At 40.7% G+C, this 22288-nt stretch overlaps 1 protein-coding gene across 7 annotated transcripts in view; it reads right to left on the bottom strand.

The window, feature by feature from the left end:
- Positions 1-20873, bottom strand: part of Akap13 (A-kinase anchoring protein 13) — a 277674-nt gene extending 256801 nt beyond the window's left edge. For all 7 annotated transcript variants that reach the window (XM_060367369.1, XM_060367370.1, XM_060367371.1 and 4 more), the window contains exon 1: positions 20688-20873. The gene's annotated coding sequence lies outside the window, so the exon portion shown is untranslated. The remainder of the gene's footprint in view (positions 1-20687) is intronic.
- Positions 20874-22288: the final 1415 nt, after the last annotated feature.

The following is a 22288-nucleotide window of genomic DNA, read 5'->3' as shown; positions in this document are numbered from 1 at the left end:
ATCAGGTCACAGAGGAAGATAATTCAGCCACTCCTAATGAGCCCTGATAGACTAGGATCAGATGGAAGGGGAAAAACTCCCCTATCAGTAGACTGGGAGAGGGGCATGGGTGGAGAAAAGGGAGGGAGGGGTGGACTGGGAGGGGAAGAGGGAAGGAGCTACACGTGGGATTAAAAGTGAATAAACTGTAATTAATAAAAAATAATTTTTTTTAATATGAACAATGCCTGGTACATAATGAGAACTAAAAGTGAGTTGTTGAACATAATTAGCTATCTTATACTCCTGATCAATTCTCATGGTTATCTCTCCGTTAAATTTGGTCTCTTAATGCTCAACTAAAAGGAGGCTTGATGGTGTTCAATCAGAGGATTGACCTCGTGCAGGAGCAAATTGATACCCTATGGCAAATCGCTCAACTTGGCTGTCAATGAAAGTATGCTGGACTTTGAGTCACTAGCATAAAACATGAGAATTTTCCCTGTGCTGCAAATCTGTCTAAACAATTGTCCAGCTATATTTTAGTTAATTGGACTGGAGAATTCGATACTACGATGGAGCAGCTGAGAGTGGCCATTGCCACGGTAAATTCTACCAGAGTGGACGCAGGACTAGCCACAGGATTATCATCATGGATTGCTGCAGCCATGAATCATCTGAAGGAATGGGCGGGCATGGGAGCGTTAGCAGGTTTGCCTGTGGTATATACGCAAGATTAGGGTCTCACAACAGCGTAATGCAGCCATGACCATTCAGGCCTTTACAGCCATTGAAGCAGGACAGTCTCCCCAAGCATGGTTGGCTACCATAAAAAGCTAAAATGTTACGCTCAGGATGCGAGGCTAAGCACTGCACTCAGGGTCAGCCACTTTCGACCCAGAGAAGAGCATGTCTGATTGCATGCGGGTTGATGCCCCAGGTCCCGCCTCTGAGAAAAAGGTATCCGACGGGTCTGATGCTCTTTGGGTGGATGACACCTAAATGAACATCGGTACAAAGTCCCAATTTATTTCTAATATCAGAGATCAGACCTCTACTCTTGCCTGATGCGTCTAAAACAAAAAGGGGGAACTGTAGAGAGCTGCGTAATGCCGTGCCTTAAAGATGGAGCTGGTTTCTGCCTTCCACCTTCCAGATGGTGAGTGCTCTCTGTCACGAACAACTCCACATTTGGCCAAGGCTGAGGATCTGGCTTGCTTCCATGTATGTGGACCTATCTGCATTGCCCAGGTGGCATGCTGGGGTTGGCTACCCAGAGGCTATTTAAGCTGTGGGCTGGCTTTCCCCAGGGTCAGATGATTGTTCAAGGTTCCTGAATAAACTGCATTGAAAAAAAAAATACATCAGTTCTTAAAAAACAAAAAAAAAAATTGGTCTCAGCCATGGCATTTCCATACTGAGGGTGATTATGAATTTCTTAAAATATGTAGCCTAAGCACAATTATTTTACTTTTTAAATACTATTTGTTTATTTCAGTTAAATCTGCTTAGGAGTTGAGTTTGTAAATACTGGAAAATAACCAAGTATCTATATTTCCACAAAGAACTATGTCACTTCCTAAGATTTTACTAAAGTAATCTAATTGATGGCAGTGATTAACAGCATTGTGTAAGCTTAAGAAATTACAAAAAAAAAAAAAAAGAACATGTAGGCAAATGGTGAAGTACTGTCTCCTAACTTACACACTTAAAAGACAAAATTGGGTTGTGGAATGCAAAAGCACTAGGACCACTAGACCCACGGAATGGCCCCTGGACTCAGGAGGATGATAAGCACTTCAAATGCAGCTAGTTTGAATTGTACTGTACCATACATGGGAAAGAACTAATTTTGAAGACACGAAATTCTTTAAATATATAACCCTTTTTATGTGGACAACACTTTGACTAAGTGTTTGCATAACTGTAACCGGACACTTCAGAATTAGAGTAGAAGCTAGAAAGATACCTCAGCAGGTTAGATTGTTCCATGCTCTTGAAGAGGATCTGGTTTTGTTCCCAGCACCCACATTGTGGCTTACAACCATATAACTCCAATTCCATGGTATAGACAGCTTCTGCATTAGGATCTGGATATATATTTATATGTATGTTTTTATTTATATGTGTGCATTTATATATATATTTATATATACCCATTTTATGTATGTATATGTATTTAGAAATATATGGATATATTTATATGCATCTGGATATATATTTATTTTTTAATTCCTTCCTCAAAATTCTCCGTCGGTTTCCAGAGTATGACCTTGAAACTCTAGCTCTCACATATATAGCAAACTTCCTATAATCACCATAGATGTGATCCAATACCTTACACATTCAGAAAGTTAAAAGCAAATTAACTTCCTTTTCCCACTAAAACCTAGTCAGTCATGGAAAAACTTAAGTACCTATTACACACTCATTAACCACAGGAGACCCCAAAACTACTATAGTTACTAGTCAAGTCCAAGGCTATTACTGGAGCAAGCTATAAGGTGTGACTTTACATTAATGAATGGGAGGTGGGGGAAACGTTCACGGTGGCTTAGCTCCAGGGAAGAAACAGTAAATAAACAATGAACAGAGCCACCAATCAGTGTGTCTGGTTATATATATATATATTTTTTAATTCCTTCCTCAAAAATCCTAGCACACAGTGTTAAATATAAATTATACAATGGAAAAGTTGTTTAGACTAACTCTTTTGTATATATACATTTAGGATTCTTATTTGCTTATTTTTGTGTATGGATGTTTTCCTGAATACATGTGCACCCTGTGCATGCCTGGTTGTCTACAGAAGCTGTCTGATACCCCAGAACTGCAACTACAGATGATTGTAAGCCACTATGTGGGTTCTGGACCTCTGCTAGAACAGCTAAGAGTTATGTGCTGAGCCATCTTTCCAGTCCCTAGACTAATTCTTAGGTGTCCACTTATGCAAACATACATGGTGAAATCTGAGTGTGTAAGACAACCCCACATTATTACTAAGGCTCAAGGTTTCAGAATGGCCCTTCTCAGCCTAGGCATGGTGGTGCATGCCTGGGAGGTAAGTTAGATCCAGGCTTGCTACACCTGAGTCCCTTAAAAAAAAAAAATGAACAGAATGATCCTCTCTTTGATCTGTCCAACTCCTCAAAGAAGGATGTTATCCTGCATCCACATGTCACTATTCAAATCTTCACAGTGACATATACCACACAAACTGAATTTACTTCTAAATCATCTTGATCCCTCAAGCTCAAGAAAATAAGTTACCCATGCTTAACTACAGGGTTGTGAGTTCATTCTGCCTAAATTTCCTGCCCAAAAGCTAATAAACCACACAGTCACAAGAGAAAGGACTATTTCTCTCTAAAACTCCTCAGACTAAAGAAAAAATTATCCATTTCTAGAATTAGTCTACCAACCCAAATCTGATATTTAAATTAAAAAAAAAAAAATCACTTCAACACCAGAAAACCTAACCAAGCCAGCTGAGAAAATAAGTGTAACTAACTCTGGACGTAGTCCTTCCAAATCATAAAGCGGCAACACAGGTAAGAAACGCACTGTGTCAGCTGTCTATCGTCGCCAGCACTGAAGATGCAGGAAAGGAGGATGAAGAGTTCAAGACCAGGGCTAGGTAACTCAGCTGAAAGTCTGCTTGCCTAGCATGCGCGAGACCTGGGTTCAATTTCAAATCCCTAGGACCAACCACATACACCAGGTATGGAGGAGCATGCATTCTGGAGGTAGAGATAAGAGAATCAGAAGTTCAAGGGTTAGACTCTGCTACAGTTGAGTTGAAAGCCAGCATGGGATACAAAAGACCCCACTCGAATTAAAAGAGGGGTGGAGTAGGGAGTCAGTGGTAGAAGTGCTTGCCGAAGTTACTGGGTTTGGGTTTTAACAACACCACCGGATCCTCCAACCCCAGAAAGGCCCAGACTCAACTTCTGAAAACAGAATGCCAATTCTCCTCCTAGTAGAACATTAGCCACATGCAGTGGCAAAGCTAAGGGAACAAAACGCCTTGGGCAGATGCCAAGAGTTTCTTCTTCAGTTAGGGGATCATCTGAATCTGTCATTTGCTCAAAGAGACTTTGTAAAAGCAACAAGAACAAATTAGCTATTCATCTTAGAAATGTATCCACATCAAGACAATTTCCACGTAATGGTTAATAAAATGCATAGTCTGCCGCGCACTCCTAACTCTAAGTTATACAATACAAACAGACAAATAAAAACTGTACTATTCCTTTACAGTAACAGAATCTTCTTCCACTGTCATTCAACACATCATGTTCACCTTACTAAATTCATTTCTATGTACATCAAGACAATTCTAAGGGCATCACTATAAGACACTGCCTACTTTAAGAGAAGAAACATGAAATGCAGCGAACATATTCCTTTCAATGACTGTACTAGGCAACTACTCATAAGTTCTCCCATTTTTGTCCCTCATTTAAAAAATTCTTCAGTTAGTAATTCAATTCTACCACAAAAATACAGTTGTAGGAATGAACAGGCAATGTTTATAACAGTTTAAATTTGCTCCAGTCAAAGCATATTTATATAATACAAATGAGAAGAACAAGTACCAATTATGCAATGGCCACAACAGTGCTGACTGTGGTCACAGTATGAATGATAGAAAAAAAGGTTAAATTAAGCCAGACTAAAAAGATACTATCAATAAAATGTTTAAAAGGGATTATGCCTCTTTTCCTGCTTTTGGGGCTAAGATAGCTACTCTTCCACTTCCACCATCTAACATGCATGAGACCTTGAGATCAATCCCCAGCTCCACCAAAAAAAAAAAAAAGTAAAAATGGGAGGAAGAAGAGACAGGAAGAATATCTGCCAAATAACCACCAAATAACAAATAAAGTCCTTATGAAGTTTAAAGTGAGTAATGGGGAAAAAAAGGAAGATTTTCTAGGGGGGAAAAAAATCACATAATAGCTTTTCCACAACATAATCAAAACATTTTTCACAGACAGAATCTTTTCAGTACACCTCCCTTTTCGTCGCATTTTTAAAATGTGTGCCTTAAATTTGAGATGTAACAAACAACTGTTCATTCCTTTATCAAGGATGTTGGTGGAGCTTAAGAGAGGACTTAGCGTTAGAACACAAACTGTTCTTGTGGAAAGCGAAGTTCCGTTCCCAGCATCCACATCCAGTGGCTCACAACTGCCTAAACGATTCCTGCCCCACAGGATCCTATGCCCTCTTTCTGAGTGCCACAGGTATCTGAATTCACACATGCACATAGACACACATATACATACACAATTCAAAATAAACACCTGCTAAAAAGACAGTGTTAAATGACATTTTTTTCCTAAAGAGTACATAACTGTCATAAATACCATGACAACTCAAGTACTGTAGGCATATTCTCCAAAGAGTTGAAAGCAAGGGCTTAACGAGGTATTACACACCCATATTCTCACAACTTCCTCACAATAGCCAATAGGCAAAAGCAACCCTAGTGTATATGCACAATGAATGTAGTTCTGCCTCATAAAAGAAGTAAATTCTGACATATACATATACCATAAATAAACTTTAGAGACATCATGCAAGCTAATTAAGCCAGTTACATGAAGACAAATTCTACATGCTATTGATATAAAGCATCTAGAGTAGGAAAATTCATAGAGACAGAACAAAGAGTTACTATTTGCCAGTGGCTAGGGGATAAAAACAGGCATTTATACTTTAAAGGGTAGTTTTAGTCCTGCCAGATAAGATGAAAACTTACAGGCAATGGTGATGGTTATACAGCAACATAAAAGTAAGTAAACCCTACACTTAAATATGGTAAAATGGGGCTGGAGAGATAGTACTTAATGCTACTCCTTGGTACCAAAGTCCAGTCCCGAGCACTGACATCAAGCAGCTCACAGCTACCTTATCTCTTGTGCATGTGACCTTTATGTCCTCCTCTGGCCTCCATTCAGGTAGCTACCATGGCTTATACTACTGACACATAAATGTTAAAGGTCTTTTTAAAAAACGAAAAAAAAAAATAGTTAAAATAGTAGGGTTTATGCTCTATGTATTTTATCCCAACTAAATTTCTTCCTACTTTTTACCATACCAACTAGGCAGACAGTATGCTACAGCTCAACAGAAACTGACCTTACAAGCACTGTGAACAATCTCACTACCCTCCATCTACTCAACAAGTGTCGTCCATTTGACTCCCTAAATACCCAGTAGATCTTATTCTCTTTCATCTCCCCTGCATTCTGGCTCTTGTAATCCCTGTCCTAAACGAATACAATGGCCTCTGAATGTCCCTCAGAGGCAAGTGCTTCACTTTCCACAGCTGTCACTACCCATGATGCTCCCCAAATGAGCTGCCTCCCATTTCATTCAGAAGGATAAAATAAGTTCTCTAACACATCGTGTAAGACACTTACACCCACCCCAGCTTGGCTTGTTAGCCTACTTCTGCGTCCACGTCCTAACCAAACTAATAATTCAAATATACCTCACTGCTCACTTGGAGCACACTATGTTTTCTGATGTTTGTTCTTTGTTCACACTGCATAGCTTCAAGACCATTTTCTTCTCTTGCCAACTCATGCCTAACAAAACCCTACTCATGCTGCAGATCCAGTGCAATCAATCCCTCACCCACTACCAGTGTGCCTCAGAATTCAGACACCACAAAACCAGGCCCACATCACCACTACACAATAACTTTCTATCTCTGTTGGTACAGCCCAAACTCTTTGATTTCCAGCGGCCTGGCACATACTCATTCTGTTCAGACCTGTTCTTCAAAAAGCTTAAGTAAAACTTAGTTCCATTCTAACCTATTTTTCCTACAAAGTATCTATGTTTTGCTTGGGGGAAAAAAGATATGCAATCTAATGACACTAACAAAATTAAGAAACAAAGTTGCAAACAAGTTATTAGATCTTTCCTGTCTCCCAAAATACAAACACAAATGTGCGAACAGAATTGGTTAACAGAAATGGGAACTGCCGTGGTCCAAGCCTGCCACACAGTACCATCATTTATACCTTCCAATCCACTACTCCGTCTCCTACGCTAAATCTTCCCCAAAACTGTCATGAAATGCTTCCTAAGCACACACTGTGCACCCAGCAACCAGCACTGGGTATAAAATGGGTGCAGCTTTCCCCACTTTACACACAAGGACGCTGGAGTTCAAAAGTGAGGATCTAGCCCAAGGCCACAAGAGTGAAAAAGAACAAGACTTACACAATCGAAAATACACAGTACCACAGTAATTTGAGTCATGGTCCCTTTACTAAGTATTTGATGTACACTTCAAAAGCAAAGGAAGCCAAGCACAGTGGCACACAATTTTAATCCCAGCACTCAGGCAGAGACAGGAAGAATGCACTCACAAATACATTCAAAAGGAATAAAAATGTGATTTTAAATATTTAAAATTTGCAAGTATGAATGTTTCACCAGCACAACTGTATGTGTGCCACGTGCACGCCTAGTACCTGCAGAAGCCATTGATCTCTTAAAAGTGGAGTTACAGATGGTTGTGAGCCACCATGTGGGTGCTGAGGAACCAAGCCCAGGTCCTCTGAAAGAGCAATAAACAATCTTGGTCAAAGGGCCATCCTAGCCCCATTCTCAGGCTACATGTGTTTTACATGTTTTGCTTTCCAATTTTAAAAATATACATAAAAATTTAGAGTAAAAATAAATTCATTCTAGAGGAACTAAAATAAACAATATCAATTTTTAAAAAGACAAACAAAAATACAGGATCTCTTCATTTCTTACTGATTACCAATAATGTGGCAATTCTACGGCATTTAAAACAATAAATGTTTTCTATTTAGAGATGAGCATGGTGACACACACCTATAAACTTAGCTAGCACTGGGGAGCTAAGGCAAGAGGATTGTTAAGTTTTAAGCTCAGCCTGGAATAAACAGCAAGACTCTAAAAGAAAAAAAAAAGAACAAAAGAAAAAAACACAAGCTTGCTTTCTACAAGTTATTTTAAAAAATAGGAACTAGGTATCTTGACTCCCAGTGAAAGTCTGAATGACAGATGCTTTCTACAGACAATGTGGCGCTCTCTATCAACAGCTGCTGACATGTGAACCCCTTCATCCTCACAATTCTGTTTCTGTGAGACAATGTGTAAGATTTCACCACAGCAATGTCTTTAAGCAGCAGAAAGAAGGGAGCAACAGGGAACAAGGGAGGACAGAGAAGTGCAATATAAATATTCAAATAAGATAATTAGTGACCTAAGGATGAACGTAAGCCCAAGTAATGAAATAGCATGTAGCCATTAAGTTAATTATTCCACAGAGTTAATAGTATATAAGACCATGTTTGTGAAATGTTTTATAATCTGTCGGCTCCAAGTATGTATGTCACACATGGTTTACACACAGGTACATAGGTATACCTATACAAGTAACCCTCTACCAATTTTCAAGTCTGAAAATAGAAACAACAAATTAAACTAAAAGTTTCTTCTAGATAATGTCAGTTATTCCTAAGTGTTACTTGTCTAAGTGTTATATCCAAATCCTGAATTTCTGGATAGACTGCACATTACTGGAGCTATGGAAACCTAGCATCTGATGACCCTAGCTTAAGAGATTATAAGGTAGGAAATGACCCATAAAAATAAGTCTACTAGCAAAGTCAAAGTTACATAAAGCTTTGCCAAAATCATAGCTCACAATGCATATCCTTTTCACACAACTATTTCAATCCCTCTTAGACTGAGTTTGGGTTCTAGAGTCAGATTATTGGTTTAAATTCCAATGCTGAGCAAGCAAGCTATGTAGCCTTTCTGAGCAACAGACTCTTTATCCATAAAATACTGTAAGCAATTCCCCACCCCCCTCTTACAGTGCAGAACATGTGGACTGAGCTTAGGACATCACTGTTTTAACTGCCATCACAAAGCAATGAAGAATCAAAACCATACCGCTGTTATTTTAGTGAACTTGCCCCTGGCCGTTTCAACAGGCATCAAGCTGAGAGGAAGAATATACCATTTTCTTCTGGACTCATATTTGGGTCCTGAGGCATTTCACAGAGGAATCATTACTTTTTTATTTGGATTCATGAAGGAAATGTCTTCATTTAAGAGTGCGTATACTAGAGAGCTAACCAGTTAAGTAGTAAGCTTTACACTGCCGCAGCACTTTGGGCAAAGCAGCCAAACAATACTTTATCATGGTCAGGGGAGGGAACTGTGGTATTTCACAGAATTCATGGACTAGAATGCAATGTGTACAACAGGGCTATGAAAAACAATCATTGGGCTTTCAAGTGTACACTTTAGGATGACGGTGTGAATTTAAAAGCATAAAAATAAAAAAAATAATAAAATTTGGGCTGGCAAGAAGACTCAGCAGGTAAAAGTGATTGCCATCAAATCTGTCAACCTGAGTTTGCCCCACAGTACCTACGTAAGAACTGACTCCCTCAAGTTGTAACAAGGCAAACATGCACTGACAGATTAGATAGATAGATGATAGATATACAGATAGATGGATACATAGATAGATATTTGGATAGATAGATTAGATAGGAAGGCAGGAAGGAAGAAAGGACTAAATAAAAGATAAAAATAATTATTAAGAAGTAGGACTAGCCATATGGTTTAGTAGGCTGAAGTGTTTGCCATTAAACCTTAATCCTTGGGACCTATATGGTAGAGAAAACAGCCTCCCACAAATTGTCCTCTGACCTCCACACACACACTATGGCACACATGTGTGCATGCGTACAAGCACACACAGAGAGAAAATGAAACATAAATTTAAAAGAAAACATAAATTTAAAAACTAGTAACTGATAACACAACTCGTTTGCGACAAGATCTCACACTGCATCACCTTCCTAGATCAACTGGCATGCAGGTGGTGGACAGGAGGCTCTCCCAATCTGGCTGTAGAGCCAGTCACTAAGATTACATATACCTGTAACTACACTGAGCTATCAAATGTGTTCCAGGAATCTGACCTCAAAAGAAGCCTGCACAGCATGCTCTTTAACAACTGGGCTATCTTCCTGGCCTTAGGGCCATGCTTACCTAGTACCATGAAGAACAGATCCATATTCACGATAAAATTTTAATTAAATATGCATGTCAAGCTCTCAGAAATTTTCTCCTTTCTGCCATCAGGTACTAAAGGTTTCCTGGCAAGATTATCTCGACAAAGATTCAGGTTCCTCTGAACGCTGGGGCTATAAACAATGCTGAGAGATGCCTTGGGGACCAACCAGATGCTGTACTTACTGCATCTTATGAGGAAAAGGAGATATGCTTTAAAGTGCAGTAGTAACACTTAAATTTATCTACTCCACACAAGGTAGGATGCCACCAAAACTCAAACTAATCCTCAACAATGAATTATTCTCTGTCCCATTTCTTGTCCATGAGTCTACATTCTATACCCTCCTCTGCCCACCTCTTCAGGACTAAGAAAAGGTTTGTCACAAAAGCATCATGGTGCGCTTGCAAAAAGAAAATCAAGAGCCTAGAAGCAGATTTTACAGGCAGTTTCTCTCTCTTTAACACATGTTTTTCCTATTACAAGATAAGATTCTGACATACATACCACCACAGCAGCTGCAGCATTAAAATGGATGGTATCAGAACTATCTTTCTGTACTTATCTGTCCTAACCCAAAATAAAGCTTTATCTTGTGCCTAGCAAATATCTACCGTATCTGTCTATTCCAGGTGACCATGACTATAAAACAGAGCTCTGACACAGCACCTATCCTTCAAAGAGAAACTCTTAACAATAAGCAAGCATACAATCAAGTGCTGTAGACAGAATTAGAAGGAAACAATGGAACGCCCTGAGCAAGGACCTACTATAGAACCTAGCAAAGTGTTCTTTACTCCTAAGCATAGCTGGTACCCTTATGTACACAGAACTCCTTCAAAAAACAGGAAGGACACAGATTCTCCAGAAAAGAGAATTCTCCTGTGTCTCACTTGCCAATTAAGGAAACGCAATCTGATATATTCACTGTTATATAGAAAAATAATAGGTTTTTTTCATTATTAAAACCTGAGTCACTGACAAATATAGTTTCACAACTGGGTGTGGTGGCTCACACCTAAATAGCAGTGTTGTCCTCCTAAAGCTGAAGAGGACTACATGGAGCTCCAGGGCAGCCTGAGCTATATAAATGAGCTCCAGGCAAGCTGCAAAGTGAAAGCCTGTCTCAAAACAGTTAAATAAGCAATTTCACAGAACAAAGTAAAGTAAGAGCAGAAGAAAAGCACTGGCCATGCCAGGTCACACAGTTAATGTGAGAGGAATACTGCACGACTAAGAGAGTGTCTCCTTCTGCTGTACAACCTGGCCAAGTAAAGGCCCTTTAACCTCGGTGAGAGAAGAAATAGAACCAAGAGGAAACTAGTAGCAAGAAAACCAGCAAAGATGATTCCTCCCCAAATTATCATGTATTAGCACGTATTCTAATTATTCTAATTTTCCAGAGTCTGCTCTATTCAAAATGCTTACAGGAATGAAGTAGACAAGTCTCACAAAAGAAAAGTTAAGTTGAAAGTGAATTATCCATGTCTTTTCCCAACCACTCTACACAATGTTCTTTTTCCCAGTCCATATAATTCCACTCTTACATCAACCAGATGTTATATTCTGCAAAAGGCATGCTGGGGGACCAAAAGATAGGGGAGCAAGGAAAGCTATCTCCACCTGTATTTTTCTCCTTTACCCCCTAACACTTCAGTACTCCTAAAATGAGCCTTAAAAACTGGTTTTCCAACTTCTAGTACATAAGTTAAGCATGAACTAATTAAACGTTTGTAAAACACTTTGAAGATGTGAACAAGCGTGTGAACGTTAATTATTGGCTCCCATCCACAACGGTCACTGAATATGAGAGTAAACTACTGGCAAGCTCTTGCTACTTTCCAGGCACAAACATGAAAGCCCAGCATGTTTTTACGAATTCCAGGAAAACTTTTAAGAGCAGACCACAGTGATTTCCTATAACAAGAACAAGTTGGAATTTTAAGCTGACTACTTTAGATATAATTATATCAGGGTAAAAAAAAAAAAAAAAAGTGGCTTAGAGCATATACAATGACCCTAGAGTATATATCAAATGTCCTAGATGAAAGTCATAGTTCATTTACTTGGGAGAAGAAAACCAAATCTTTGAATGGGGCAATAGCTACCTTATATACTATAAAGAATTAAGTAAATGAACACATAAGAGACATACAAGTCCTTCTTCCCTTTCCTGACCTGATTATAAAACATTGGGAAAGATTCTCGAAAGATCTCTCCAGATTGACCTATGCTTTAAGCATATATGCAAGGAAGACCCAGACAAAAGTTTTGGCCATTCCTATCCACTGACCTATGCATGCATTTAATCCTCAAACAGAGAAAAGAATCTTAACCAGGCCCAAAGTTTCACATGACCAAATAAACATTTACACTCACATGACCAAATAAACATCCACACTATTTTTCAACTCCTGTTGCCACAGTGTTTTCCAAAGTAACTCAAAAGAGAGTTCCTTTGTATTTAGCTGTTCTGTTGAGGGAACCTAAGGAAAAATTTAAACATCTCCTTCAGCTGGTCAAAAGTAACAAATTACTTCCATGCAATGCCACAATCCACTTCAGTAAAGCACCTACTTGACAAGACAAGACTCAGTGGAGAGCCCAAGGAGATGTGCTTATATACACATAGCACCCAAGTCATTCTGAGGTTTTCTAAGTGATCCATGGGTAATGGAAAATGTTATGTTTACAAAAAGTCTCTCAAATGCCCACCACATTTAGCATGGCCACCAGCTGGAAAAGAAGAATACTTCTAAAAACCAAAGCTAATGTAGCTATATTTCAGATTCTAAAACAACCCAAAAGCTCATATCAAGTATCTATTAATTGCACAAAATAAAACAGTATATAAGTCCCGCAGTTTTTTTTCTCAGAATAATTTTTTTTTCTTCTCAACTGTAGGAGCTTGTAAAATGGAAAAAAAAAAAAGTTACATACTTTCTTATTCCAAGAGGGAAGAACCAGCCCACATTTACAATCACACTTAAGCAAAACCAAATTCCAACAGTGTAAATAGCTCTGTGTCTAACACCTGCCACTTGCGACACTCTGGACTCCGAAGGCTCAGAGAGCTCTACTTCTCTGGCTCTGCTATCGGAAATACAGAAGCTCAGTGTCTTTACTCTATAGAGCTGGGGCTGCATCTTCACCAACAGCCTCTCCCAGCCTCTTCCGGGACTCTGATGCTGCTACATGTTGCCAAGCTTGCTTCAGCTTCTCACCATGGTCCTCTCAAAACTGCAGCAAACATGCTGCTAAAACCAGTCTTACTTGAGAGACCTTCACATTATTGCCAAGCCTCAGAGCAAACTTGGCCACTATGGACCACAGCTTCCTAATACTTCAAAGGTGATTTCTTTCACCTTTTCTTCTAGTCTGTGTCAAGTTGACAAAAAAAAAAAAAAAAAAAAATTAAAAGCACTAACCAGGACAATGGTTTCTTCTCTCAAAATGTCTTGCTGCACCATACTCATCCTGCTTACTGATACTAACAACTGTAATCATGGATCCTGAAACCACATACATGGAAACCATGTGCTGTATAAATAAAGCTTACAAACACACATGATTTGAATGCTGAAAAGTACACTACCAATAATAAACCAAAGACCTAGATAAGCAGATGTGCCATGTTCATGGTTCAATATTACAAAGATGGCAGTTATCCCCAAGTATTTACAGATTCAATCAAATGTCAATCAAAAAATTAATAATAGCTGCTGGCTAGAACTATATAGTTAGCTGAATGGCAGAGCCCTTGTCTACCATGCAAAATGCCCTAAGATGGATCCCAGTACTTCAGAAAACATAACTGTAGATCTGGGAGCTTACAGCTCAGTAAGTAGAGTGTTTCCTATGTATTCTGGTCTGAGGTCTGGTCTTTAGCACACTTTAATTAAAAAAAAATTAAAGTAATATAACTCAGTTGGCATAATGCAGGAGAGCCTGGGTTCAATCTCCAGCATCACACAAATCCAATGCAGTGGCAAATAGCTGTGTTCCCAGCACTCAGGAAGTAGAGGCAAGAGGACCAGAAGCTCAAAGCCACCGTCAACTACAGAGTTCCAGGCCAACCTGCTACATACAAAATCCTGGGAGGATGGGAGAATGTGGACATAAAAAGCAACATATAAGGAGATATTTTCAAATCAACTCAATTTTTAGAATGGGCAGTTTAGAATAGATATATCACCAAAGAATGGAAAATAATGTGAAAAAACAGCATTTTTAGGCATATAAAAAGGTTACAGTGTATATATTGTATATAATTCCATTTTTATGACACTCTTCCCTGCATACACCCACTTTGGCCTAAGTCCAGGCTGGCCTTGACCTCTCTATGTAGAAAGAGATGACCTCAAACTTGTGATCTTGCCACCAACAGGGATTATTGGCATTCACCACCATATTCAGTGTTATCTGTTTTTGTACATACTAGACATACACCAATTGACCTAGATTCCTAGCCCTGAATGTTCCTTAAAAGGATCAACAACAATAACAAAACAAGCAAACAAAAACTCATGAAGACAGAAAACAGATTAATGGTTTCTGAAAAAAACAAAAAAAAAATGGTTGTCTACAAAAGAATTTGGATAATCTGGAAGGACAAAGGTGCTATTCTCATTCAAGCAGTACTTAGATGAATACACATTGTCAAAATTTAGAAGACATCATACACTAAAGTCAGTCAATTTGAATAAAGGATATTTTTTAACTGAAAAACGTGGGAGACTAAAGAGAGTTAATAACAATGTACTGAGTGAAGCCTGATTTTCCCTAGCTTAAATCTATATGCAGTGTGTACATCCACATGCAGGCCCTCGTGCTGTCACACGTATCCACGGACCACAGGTGGGTGTCTGCTGTCCTCTTATCACTCTCCACCATATTCTTTGAGTCAGAGTCACTTAGTGAATCTGGAACTCACAGACTGGCTAGACTAGCTAGCTAGAAGGCCTCAGGGATCCTCCTGTTTCCACCTCCCAGCCTTCAGATTACAGACACACGGTGTCATCCCTGGCCTTCAAGCTTACCACATTAAGCACTTTACCCATGGAGCCATTACCCAGCCCCACGATTTTTTTCAAATGAATGCTAATAAAAATTCAAATAAATGTTGGAAAATATACTATTATTCAAATTAGATGTGAATAGCTGGATTTTGTTAGGTATAATCAAAGCCAAACCTACTTGTAGAAGTCTCTGTGTTAACCACTCTAAGCTGCAACTATAGCTCCAGAGCAGCCATAGACAACATGGGTGTGGCTGCATCTCACTAAAACCTTATTTACAAAAACTGGCAACAGGCCAGAGAAGACAACACCACAAAACAGAATACCCTAGGGGTTGCCTATGTAAAGTAGGCAGGAGATGAGCATTAAAGAGGCTGGCCAAGAGGATGGCGGGCAGGTCCATCTTGAAAATGGCAGAAATGTTCTGTTTTGACCCTGCTGAGTTACAGGCAAGGAAGCTTTATCCTAAACTCACTAAACTCTATGTCCTTACAATGGGTGTGCCTTATTGCGTCTGTAATAACCTCAACAAACTTGATCTGCTTTTAAAACATACTTGAAATGTTCATATGACAACATCAAAGATATGGACAAGCCTGACCTCTGAGCTGCAATAATCAATTCAACTTAGCATAAAGACCTACTAGCTGGCTACATGGCCATTACCAAGTAACTTGAGGAACTTTTTCTTCTCCTAAAAGTGGGTTAATAATTTCATTCTCAAGATTTTTTTGTTTGTTTTCCTTGAAGGGGGTATTGAGAACTAAATAATGAATGTAGGTAAAACAAAATGCATCTAGCACAGAAAACTGAGTAAACAAATTTTAAAGTATGAAAATGATAGTAAAGAACAGCAATCACAAGGCTGAAGAGATAGATGGCTTAGCAGTTAAGAGTGCTGGCTACTCTTCTGGGGAACCCGGGTTCGATTTCCAGCACCCACAGGGCAGATCACAGCTGTCTGTAACTCCAGGAGTCACACTGACCTCCTTTGTAGTCTGATTTAAATATTCTGGCATTCTGTGTTCACGGTTTATCCTGGTTTCACCTGACATTAAGCCCTGGCATCCAAGGTCAGTTGCTGAGTCGACAGTAACTTCTAACAACAAGCACTCTGAACCAGGAGTTAGTTTAATAAATATTCCTTGATAAATATTCAGTAAAACAAAATGAGAGAACCAGAAAAAGAATAAAAACAGGTCAGTTTTCCTAAGCAAAAGGAAGGGAGACATATGAATTTCTTACAACATAGCATTTAGCTGACAGAGTAACAGGGACTGGGGGTGATAAGCAAGGATAGATACTAAGTCTGAGAAAGATAAAATGGCTTGCTCAAGATCAGATGGCCAATAAATGGCCATGTGTGGGTGTGGCTGCGTGCCACATGCTCTAGTAGAGAACACACAAGGGAAGCATCTTGGGGCTCTGCAAAACTCAGCCTTTAATTTCTAGGGGCATCTCCCTGTGCTGACATCTCAAGTTAAAAAGACCAACTCATGACACTGTGCCACAGTAACTAATTCCTAACATTTCAAGAATAATCCACTATTTGGGGTAAGCGGAATACTCAAGAGTAGGCTTATGATCAAACACTAAAGATTTCTACAAGACACCTACATCATGGCATAAAAAATAAACACCTCACACTTTTACCCTTTCTTTCACTCACTAGCCACCTCATACAAACCTCCCAAGATACAGCTCGGAAGAGGTTTAAAATAAAATAAAAATAAAAATAAAGCACCCCTGTTTCCCAACACAGACAATCACAGTATTTCAGTACTTAATCTGCTGGTCTAACCCCACAGGAAAGGCTGATAAAAAAGGGTCTGATCTACTTACAATGACCCAATCAACACAAAGGTAGACTAGAAAACTATAAATTTGAAGACATGTTCATGAAATAAACTTCCTACTTCTCTCTTCCCAAACGTAGTAAGCTGGGCAGAATACACAACACTATGACAATCACTTATGAATATTCATTCTCATCAGTAATAACTATAGCCAAGGACTGTTGAAGTATACTTAAAAGATGACTTTAAGAGAAGCAAGCATCAAAAGCCAAACTTGCTCTGGTAGCTTGGTCAGGGATATTTATACCCACATTCTTTGAGTTTGACGGAGTGAAGACTTCTAAGACATATCTACTCCACTTAGCATTTTAAACAGAATGAACTAAGTTGGTACAACAAACTTTAACCACTGCTTCCTTCTGTAAATAGTGGCACCTGAAAAGACAAGTGAGTGGTGCGCTTAAGTCTATCTAAACTGTGTATTCTGTTAACACACCATCCGGTTCTATCTTAAGCAAACCTGAGAAATGATATAAAGTCATACATATTATTTTCAAGACCAAAGTACAATAAAGAAAAAGTTAAACTGACTATAACTTAGACACTGTGGTGGTCTGAATAAGAATGGCCCCATAGGTTCACAGATCTGAAAGCCTGGTCACCAGGGAGGGACACTATTTGAGAGGATAGATGTGGCCTAATTGGAGTCCTGTATGGCCTTGCGTTTAAATGGTGATAGTGATGGAGAGTACATCACTGGGGCTTTGAGGTTTCAGAAATCCAAGCTAGGCCCAGGTGCTTGCTCTTCCACTCCCTCTCTTTCTCTCTCCCTCGCTCTCTCTCTCTTTCTCTTTCTGCTGGCTGATACTCCAGCTGTTGAACTTAGAGCTACCTCTCCAGCACCATGTCTACCTACATCCACCATGCTCCCTGCCACGATGACAATGGGCTAAACCTCTGAAACTGTAAGCCAGCCACGATTAAATCCTTTCCTTTATGAGAGCTGTCACGGTCATGGTGTCTGTTCACAGCAACAGAACACTGAGTAAGAGATACTCTACTGCTAGCACCGAAAACAATCCATCTCTTGTCGTTTCCCAAACTATTCAGCTGTACAGATTTCCTTCCTACCAAGTCACCTAGAGCCTCACACAAAAGGCTAATGATGAAAACAACAGAGTTTCATCTTTCTGTTCAAATGACACCCTTTAAATTTTACATTCATTTGTGAGTTTAGCGTGGGGGTGAAATCTAAGTGTCACAGCGTGAATGTGGAGGTCAGAAGACAACTTTTCAGGAGTTGGTTCTCCCCTTCTATTATGTGGGGTTCTGGGACCTGCACTGGGGTCATCAGGCTTGGTGGCAAGTGTCTTTAGCCAAGAGTCATCTTCTGTCCAGAAACATCATTTTAAGAACACTTTTTAAAAGTCATGTAAAACATAAAAATTATCATTTTAGTCCCCAGGAAGCAGCCACCTACATAATACTGGACAGTGTACTAAGTCCCCTATACCATCTCACGCATTCCTAAGAATATGTAATATTACTAGCCCTTACAAGAAAAGAAAAAGTTGAGGTTAAGTGCAATGCTTAAAGCTTCAAAACCAGTCAAAGAAAGGGTAAGGATCTGAACCCAAATTTACATAACTACAAAAAGTGAATTTCTTCTCAATTATACTCCCTCCCTAAATTTCACAACAAAGGAATGGGAAGACCTATGAACGAATCTGTTCAGCACTTTAATAGTCTCAACCAGGGAGAGCATGAGGGATGGATTTCAAAAGTGCAATCTTTTTTTGGAAATATAACTAACAGCTAACTATCTAACAGCGTAGTTACTATTTAAACCTCACTTATTTTCAAGGACAAATCACAAATTAAAGAGTTTTCGAAGCTGGGAAAGGTGATACACACCTGTTATCAAGCCCTAAAGAAACTTGAGGCAGTGAAGCCTTGAGTTCAAAGCCAGTGTATACTCCAAGGCAAACCTTGACTCAAAATAAATAGATAGATAGATAGATAGATAGATAGATAAATGCCAGTGGTCTCCATGAGTTCAAGCCCAGCCTGGGCTACACAGTGAGATTCTATCTCAAAAAAAGAAGAGAAGATTTAACAAATTCTCCTAAAATAAATTAAATTTTCATCACTAATGTGAAAGCTCATTATCATTTTGTACAGGGCCCCAGAATTAATGGGTCTCTCCTGTAGACACCATCAACAGCCAGTAAAAATTGCTTCATGCCAACTATGTGTAGAGACTTTTCTAGAAAAAAAACAGTACATAGCAAAATATGCCACCATGGTCATTAAGGAGTAAAACAACAACTAGAAAAGACCATTTACACTACATATAGTTACCAACTAGTGAAACAAATAAATTCTAAGAACCCCAAAACAAAAGTATATGTAACATGTTAACAGAGTCCAGGGAAGAAAAGCAACTGGTATCCCATCCTAGCCACCTGATTTTGTAGGCAATATTTGTTTATGTTATGTAACTCCCTGATAACTTCCAACTTCTGTCAAACCCACCCAGGAAATAAAAATTAAGAACAAAGATTGTGAATCCTGAATCTCTATGCCTTAAGAATATTTTCCCTTGGTTTCATCGGATAAAGGAAGACAGATTTTAAGTAAAGAAAAACCAAACAAAATAGAAAACACAAACACTTCACATTATTCACAGAGAGTACAAAGCAAAATACCATTTGCAGTTAGTTTTCAAAGAAAAATTTAAGTTTAACAGATGCCAAAGAAATGCAACTGAAATTAACATGAAGTGACAAGGCCATTGTGTTTCACTATGAATGACAGACACTTAAGCTAGTTCCACTTGAGAACTAAAACAGAATTGCCATCACAGCGTATGTCCAGTCAACGAATTGCAGCGGAATGAATACACCCACAACTCGAGAAGGCAAGTGCTTAACGCAGTTTGTAAGTCCCCTAGAAACAAAGGTGTACGAAAGTGACACTAGTTTGCCTCAAAGTCATCTCAAATGATGGGAACTCCTTTATAAACAATGGCCTTTTCAAGAACTGGAGTGCTTCTCCTGATCCAGGCAAGCCAAAGGTTTAGGGAGAAAAAAGAAGAAAAAGCATTCTCGAAATAACTTCACTACGGAGTGGAAAAGCAAAGACCGAACTCTACAACAGTGCTCAATCCGATTTTCATTGTGAACTCCTGAGTTCACAGTGGAGTCTAGAAACCTAAAGCGACCCAGCATTTCAGCTGAAACCTGAGGCGGGGAGTACACACTTTCCCCCTACCCCCACCAATAATCTTATGCCCCTCGCACCCCAGCAAAGTGTCAGCGAGCGCTATTTACCGAAAGCAGAGATTCACTAGTTCTGAAACCGCTGGCGGCTGGCGCCAGGGCTCGGGGGCTGCCCCGTTCCCGGAGCGCCGGCCGCGCCCCCCACCCACCGACCCCAGGAGAAGGCGCGGAAAAAGCCCCCGAGGGCGGCGGGGGCGCGCACTGTTTACCCGGCTCGACGGCCCCGGGGAGCCGCTCGCTCCCGCGACCGCCAACTCTGTCCGGGCGGCGCGCCCCAGCGAGCAGCCCTCCCTCCGGGGAGAGCCAGAGCGGCAAGCACCCACAGAAGCGGGCAGCAGGGGAATGCGGGTCCGAGGAGGCCGGGATGCTCCCGAGGAGGGTCCGCCACCCGCCTCGCGCCCGCGCGCCCCCGCGCCCCGCGCGCGCGGCCGAGGGCCACCGAGGGGGAGGGGCGGCGGCGCGCGCGCCCCCTCCTCAGGCGCCCGAACTTCCCTCAACTCCCTCAACTAAGTTGCGCTCTCACCGTGCGGCTCCCCGGGCTCCCCCGCGGGCCGAGCCGGAGCAGCTCCGCGCCTTGGCCGCGGAGAAGGACAATAGGCGGCCGCTCCCTCGGCGGCGGCGGCGGCGGCGGCTGGAACAAGGAGCAAGCACGGCGGTCTCAACCGAGCCCAAACGCTTAGCAGCGGCTGCTCCGGCTCCGCGACCGCCCTGCAACACAGCCCTGCCCACCCGCGCATGCGCCGCCTGCACCGGGGGGGCGGGCGGGGCTACCGGCCGAGTCTGAGGCTCTCCATTGGGTTGCTCGACTGCCCATCACCTTCTGTGCGACCAATAGGAATGCTCGCTGGCTGTTGGCTCCGGTTGCTAAGGAACGGTGAGGTTGACCGCCACTGCTGCCAGGCGGCAAAGTGATCAAAGTCGGGTGGCTGGCAGCAGCTGCTGGGGAAATGCCCACCCACCTTCTCCTATCCGCCCCATCTCCGGAAGCCGCCCTTCCTCCGTGCGCCTGCTGCTTACCTAAGTCGGAGCACTAACCACAGGTTGACAAAATTTGCTCTTGTTTCACTTCCAGCCGAGAAATGGAGTCCTCCGGGGTGGAGCGACACCATCCGTGTACTCAACAAGTGTGTTGGATGGGTGAATGGTCCTTTGGCGGGATCAAGATTGTCGCAGTGTATCCTGTGACTCTGAGCTACTCGATCGCCACAGAAATCATCGCCTCTGAGTTGCCGTGGTCTTCAGAAATCATCATTTGGAGAAACAAAGAGTGGATATGTGCCAATGGTGACCCAAGAGATTATATTAACTGGTACAAGAAGAAACTTCTCTTTGATAGTTACGTATTATAATGTGTTAATAAGGAAAAACACGCCTATCATGCCAAACTATGTTGACAGATGTTGTTTCTTCAGTCAATAGAAAGTTGAGAAAAGGACGGGGGTATAAATACTAAGCAAGAAACGCGAGGCTTCCTGTACAGCTCAAGATTAATTTATGCTGGTTGGAGTAAGAAAGGTGGTTTCCTAGAGAGAGAAGGGTATTGACTGCAAAGGAACAAGATAGAATCCCTGCAGTATTGGCCCTGTATTTTGATTTAAGTGATTAAAACATAGGAATATAAAAATGGTCATGGAGCTGAACCCCTAAGATGAATGCCCCTTTATGGGACGGGGCTTATGAGGAGCTATTGACAGTCGATTGCTGCTAGGAAAGGGAGAGCCAATTTCCTTTAATAATTGGACCGACTCCCCACACACACATCATACCCCAGTGGATGGCTCAGCAGCCATACATATGTAGACAGTTCAAGTTTAATATGGTGGGTTATAACTTTTCAAAAAAAAAAAAGGAATGTTGAGAGGAATGTGGATGAGTATAACCAAAATATATGACTTATTGAAACTTTCAAAGAATTATATGAAAAGATTAATCTCATTACTAAACGTCAGTTTAAAAAAAAATAGTAGTACAAGATATGGCCCTGCCCCCCCCAAAAAAAAAAAGAAAAAGAAAAAAGTAAAAGTGAAAAGCATTGCCATTTGGGAAGTTTTAATTCAGGCAAGCTCATGACCATCACCCACATACGTAACAGAGGGTATGAATGCCTGCTAATTGTACCATGCA

This window comes from Meriones unguiculatus, chromosome 14 (genome assembly GCF_030254825.1).
Source record: "Meriones unguiculatus strain TT.TT164.6M chromosome 14, Bangor_MerUng_6.1, whole genome shotgun sequence".
Classification (NCBI taxonomy): domain Eukaryota; kingdom Metazoa; phylum Chordata; class Mammalia; order Rodentia; family Muridae; genus Meriones; species Meriones unguiculatus.
The sequence above is the reverse complement of the archived record's forward strand: the minus strand, read 5'-3'. Positions and strand labels throughout refer to the sequence as shown.